The following is a 6000-nucleotide window of genomic DNA, read 5'->3' on the forward strand; positions in this document are numbered from 1 at the left end:
TAATCATAGATTAAAATTATGAGCTATGATTTGTTTTACGAAAATTTTATAAATATTTTTCTTTTTTCTTTTAATTACATCAATTATTTATTTAACACTTATTTCTTTAAGGTATATGTATATATCTTAAAAATTAATTAAATTACGATTATTACATAACTCATAGAAAATTAAATGTAATATGACTTGACTTTTTATTGACAAAACACCAAAAAGCTTTAAATTTTTTTTAATATTCATAAAACTGTCACTCATCACAGTGTCCTACATACACCCTCAGGGCCCAACTTTAACCCGTTGACTCAGCAAGAGAAACGACAAAAAAAGGTGTTGGTGAGGTTTCCCTTGAGCGCTGTTCAGCTGATAAAAATCTACTTCGTCGGAGAAATACTGGGTGAGAGGATATGAACGAGAAATTGATAAAGGAGGAGAAAAGAGTGGATAATATAAGGGTGTTTCTGTAATAAAACAATATTTAAAATTGAGGAATGTAATAGCTAAATATAGTTTTTTCTTGTTGATTAAAGTGTGAAATACTATTTCCCATAACTTTCCCATATGGGAAATAGGTAATAAACTATTTTGTTAGGGAGGGAGGAAAGTTTACTCCTCTTTGAGAATTGGACCTCAGTAAATATTATATCCCAGCCCCATTTTTTTCTTGGGGGGGGGGGGGAGGTGCGAATTCTATCAGCTCCCAATATAGTTTAAAATGTCACATATTACATTAACTAATTGATTGCTACGGGTTTGTAAGATCACCGATTTGTTCAAATAGAGAGAAGTAGATATCATAAACGGAAACCTAAAGTAGGCCTAGCAAGAGAAATGCGTGAGAGAGAGAGATAGGGATAGAGAGAGAGAGAGAGAGAGAGAGAGAGAGAGAGAGAGAGAGAGAGAGAGAGAGAGAGAGAGAGAGAGAGAGAGAGAGAGAGAGAGAGAGAGAGAGAGAGAGAGAGAGAGAGAGAGAGAGAGAGAGAGAGACTGGTAAATTCAGAGATAAAGTAGCTTTTCGACATGAGGCCATTCACACATCGGAATGAAACTCTAAGAATACATGTTTCGATATCTATTGAACATGTTAAAGTACCCGAACTTGACTCTTTACAAGTCTTTAGGTATTACGAATAATTTAAAAATTTAATAGAAATACCTTTACTTCAATTACCTAGCATCAATTACAAAAAGTTTTTATTTTTATTTATAGATTATATAAAAATCCTGAAAACCTGGGCTCGGTAACTTTTGACACAGATGTAGTAACAGCCACAATCTGCTGTGCAGCTTACAGAAGCCTAAACCATCAGCTGCGAGGCTTCGTAAGTTACCTAATAAGTCTTAATCAAACGTTAACTAGATCTTAAATTATTAAACAAATCATTTATAACAATTTTACTAAAAGAAACCAAATTGTATATTAGTTTAACTTTTGAAATAGAAAAAAACATTTTAAGATCTTTTTAATATGTCATTTTCATATGTAGTTTCTAGTTGAAGTATCTGCACTTAACCTCACTTGAATAAGTGTTGCTTCTGTACCAACATAGGAATTTCCACACAATATAATATTATTTTATGTATACCAATTTAAAAACAAAATCTCTAGAACATAATACTAGCTTCTGTTTAGAGTTTAACCTATCTCAATTCTAAAAAAGACGTCTTGTAGGTGCTAAGTTAATTTGATGAGTTATCAAATGTTTTTTCTCTGTACTTAAAATACATTTTAATTATTTGGGCGAACCAAAACATTGATCTTTTCCAAAAGAATATTTAATTCTAATTTTCCCCTTCAAATTATGCGCGTTAACAGAGATTTTAACTTGATTTTTGAATTCAAATAATAAATTTATATATTTATATGCTGCGCCCCTAGAGTCTACAAGCAGTATATGCTTGGTTAGATATAATAGAAATAGTAGCATAAAAACATCCTAAGCCTAAATTTAAAAAAACAAATAGACTGAAATTATTTTAGGACATATATGAAGTTAAAATAATAATCTCAATCGGTTTAGTAATATAAAAGCTTTTGACAAAATACATACTTCTCTATATAACGGAATTTAATGGGAATAAGGTATAGCAAACAAGTGAAATAAATATGAAATTGGGAAGTAACCCTTAATGGTCAAAGGGGGGGGGGGGGGTGTACTATCTCATTTTATATGTGTGAAATATAGATAGAGTGCTTTATTTAAGTAACTTTGCCCCAAGAGATGATAAAAAAAGTTATGGTAAAATTCGTAAAAAAAGGACCAAGTATATCTCCTACAAAAAAAAAAAAAATGGGGTAGGTTTTTTTTATTTTTGGGGGGTTGGGGGTGTCCCACCCCCCAAGAAAATAGCCTAAAACCTCCACAGGACCAGTAGGTATATTCCCTGAAGAGTAGAATCCAATCGGTTCAGTGGTTACCGAGAACTTAAGCTTCAGACGGACGGACGGAAAGAAGGACAGACGGACAGACATCAAGCTACTTTGTATTATAGAAGGACCTAAAAATAAAGCCCCCGACCTCCAGACAGTTTAAAGTATGGAAAGGAGTCCGACTTTTAAGGGTTATCAGTGGAGAAATCTGTCCAACCATGTAATATCTATTATATTGTGTCTCATAGGTAATCTGTCCAATCTAAAAGTTTTAATTGAATGTTACAAAGTTGAACAAATATTAAACTTGTTCCATAATCATGTAATATGCTTAGATAATTACTTAAAGTGCAAAAGTTTATCAACATATAATACTGCATGATCATAATGTTATTGTTTAATGAACCACTTTGTTCTAAAAAATTCCACATTGTGTTTTGTGTTGGATCCTGTGCCTAAACAACTAATTTGATTTTTTTTTGTGTATTGAAATAAATAAAATAAAGCTATATAAACAATATATCTATGTAAATATTCTGATCCTGTCGTTGTGTTTTAATATATTGACTGAAATAAATATTTTGGATATCCTAACTAAAAAAATTTACGTCTCTGAAGAAGGAAAAAGAAATAATATTAAGTTCCCTTTTTTAATTAATGTTTATGAAATATAATTTTTATGTGTAGCTGCTACGCCCTTGGCATCTAAGGGCTCTGTATTCAAAGGTGTCTTAAAACCATCCCAAAGGTTAAATCGAAAATCCAAAAATTGAAATAGCCTAAAAACGGTTCAAGGACAAACGCAGTAGTCCTAAACGTCAGAGGGGACAAACGCAGTAGTGTTAAATATTAATATGATTAAGTATCTCTAAACAGATTAGGTTAGGTTAAGATATGAATGTACAAATAAGGCATTTAAAAAACATATAAGATGGTCTAAAATAGGTTAGGTTAGGTTAAGTGTCCACTCCAACGTTTGGGACTCCTGCGTTTGTCCTAGGACCCTAAAAACCATTATAATGCATATTTGACGCTTTCCTAAAAAGGAGAACTTAGAAATGAACTTAGAAATGAAATGATACAAAACTAAAACGGGACCTATGTGAAGCTTCCCTAAAGTGTATAAATCAGTTCTGAAGTTATCGAAGTCTTAAGGCTCAAACAAAAATCTGGTTTCTTTATTAATAGGATGAAAGAAATGTTGAATTTTTATTTCTTTTATTAGTCCTAAATGTATAAAATATACGAGCTATTTTTTGAGAACAAACAATTCAATTTGGCGAAAAGAATTGCGTGTTTGATCAAAACTACCAATTAAGATTTTAGTGACAATTGTAATATGTATATGAAAATGCAGCGCTCTAAGCCTTGTGCCTTCTACGAATTCAAATGTTAATTGATTCTTCAGATTTTTTTGTCTTCTGTTATCAAAACAAAACACTTTTTATTTTCCATTATACCTACTGGGCGGCTTTCCTCAAAGTGAGCGCTAGATCGCCCCCCCCCCCCCATTATTTTGAAATAAATTGAAAATATGGTGTTGATGGTAACTTTTTTCTTTTGTTTGTTTATTACTTTAGTTCTGTCAGGTTATATTTGCTATTGGATAGCCCTTTGGGGTTAGAAATACCTAAGGGGTGAGCATTGGAGAATGTCCCCACCCCATATGTAAATCTATCTTCAAGCAATATAGCATTAAACCCGCCTTAGACTTTACAAATATTAAATACCAACCAAAACAGCAGTTTCAGTGACACGCGATTAACTAATAATTTGGGCTTAGTATATTATTTGCAAGAAGTGTACCAATTCTAAATGTATCCTTATTTTAGATTGATTTAATTGTTAAAGCAAAGTTTTATAAGAGCACTGAAACAAAATTTTTCCTTGAAACTAAAATTTACACAACTTTAACAACACTTTTAGAATCCACAAAATACAATTCGGCACGATCCCATATTTTGCAATTAATATCATACCATTAAAATCATAAGCAAATCGACTTACATTGTTCATACTACCCCTACAGGGTCCCTGTTGACTAAACTTAACCATAATATTTTTAACAATATTGTCCGAGTGTGGCATCCACATCACAATAAGCTAAAAAAATAATTAGTTTAAGGTACACTGTAGTATAAATATTAAAAATATTTTTGAACATTCTTTTAATATACATTACATAATGTAATCTTTTCTTTACGTTGAGGGTCGGTTTAGTGTTTATAAATGATTTTTCCTTCAAAAAACGTTATACATTCTTTACCCTTTTTTAGTAGCGAAGCTACTCTATAATTCACTATGTCCGTCCGTCCGTCCGTCAGTCCGTCAGTCCGTCAGTCCGTAACGCTATGGGGGAAATGGGATTTACTCAGCTTAGCAGGTTTTAGGCTATCTATATTTTTCACATTTTTCTCCATATCTTCAGTGTTTATGGTCCGATTTTCAAAATTCTTTTAGTTAAAGATATCAAAATTAAATTTTCTGTCTTTTGGAGAAAACAACAATAACGCTCAGACTGCCTTTTTGCAGGTTTTTAGCTATTTTTACATTTTCCACCATATCTTTGGTGTTTATGAACCGATTTTCAAAATTTTTTTAGTTATAGATATCAAAATTAAATTTCCCTTCGTTTAAAGAAAACAACGATGAAGGCCAGACTGCCTTTTTAGCAGGTTTTAGGCTATTTTTATATTTTTCACATTTTTCTCCATATTTTCAGTGTTTATGGTCCGATTTTCAAAATTTTTTCAATTATTGATATCAAAATTAAATTTCCCGTCTTTTAAAGAAAACAACCATGACGGCCAGACTGCCTTTTTAGCAGGTTTTAGGCTATTTTTTATATTTTTCACATTTTTCTCCATATCTTCAGTGTATATGGTCCGATTTTCCAAATTTTTTAAGTTAAGGATAAAAAAATTTAATTTTCTGTCGTTTTAAGAAAACAACCATAGCGGCCAGATTGCCTTTTATCAGGTTTTTGGCTATTTTTATATGTTTTACATATTTCCTCATATCTTTGTTTTTTTTTATCCAACTTTTTTGGGATATCAGGATCAAAATAATTTTCCCCATTGTTATGTGCATCTTTAATGTAATTTACTTTGACCATCGTCATCATACAAAATAAAACAAGGTTTTGTGTTTATTTTATCCAATAAATCTATTCTTGATTTTAACCCTTACAGATCGGGCCCCTATTCCCACCTTAATAGATCGGGGGGGGGGGGTCATATTGACCCCCCCCCCTCTATCTCGGCTCCTGTTACAGTTAGAGACATAAAAATTTTTTCTGGTGGTTCATGTGTATTTTTAGAGAAAATTACTTTTTCTAGTCTTAGCGGTCAGACTACTCCTTAGCCGCTTTTTAGCGGCCAGCCGCTAAATATTAAAACAGCTGTAGAGCGGCCAATTTTGCAGCTAGGATGACCAAATTTTAAGACGAACCTTTTTTTTCATAACAAAAAAATTACTTTTTCAGATCATCGCCGAAAAACGGCAAATAACGGAAACCGCCATTTTCGGCGGTTACGGCGGTAAAACGGCGGTTGGCGGCGCCAATTAATTTTTTTATCTGTTTACTGTTGCTCAAGGATTTACCAAAAAAAAATTTTAGGCCTCTAGCTGTA

The sequence above is a fragment of the Acartia tonsa genome, chromosome 2 (genome assembly GCF_053477335.1).
Source record: "Acartia tonsa isolate MP-2025a chromosome 2, ASM5347733v1, whole genome shotgun sequence".
NCBI classification, from domain to species: domain Eukaryota; kingdom Metazoa; phylum Arthropoda; class Copepoda; order Calanoida; family Acartiidae; genus Acartia; species Acartia tonsa.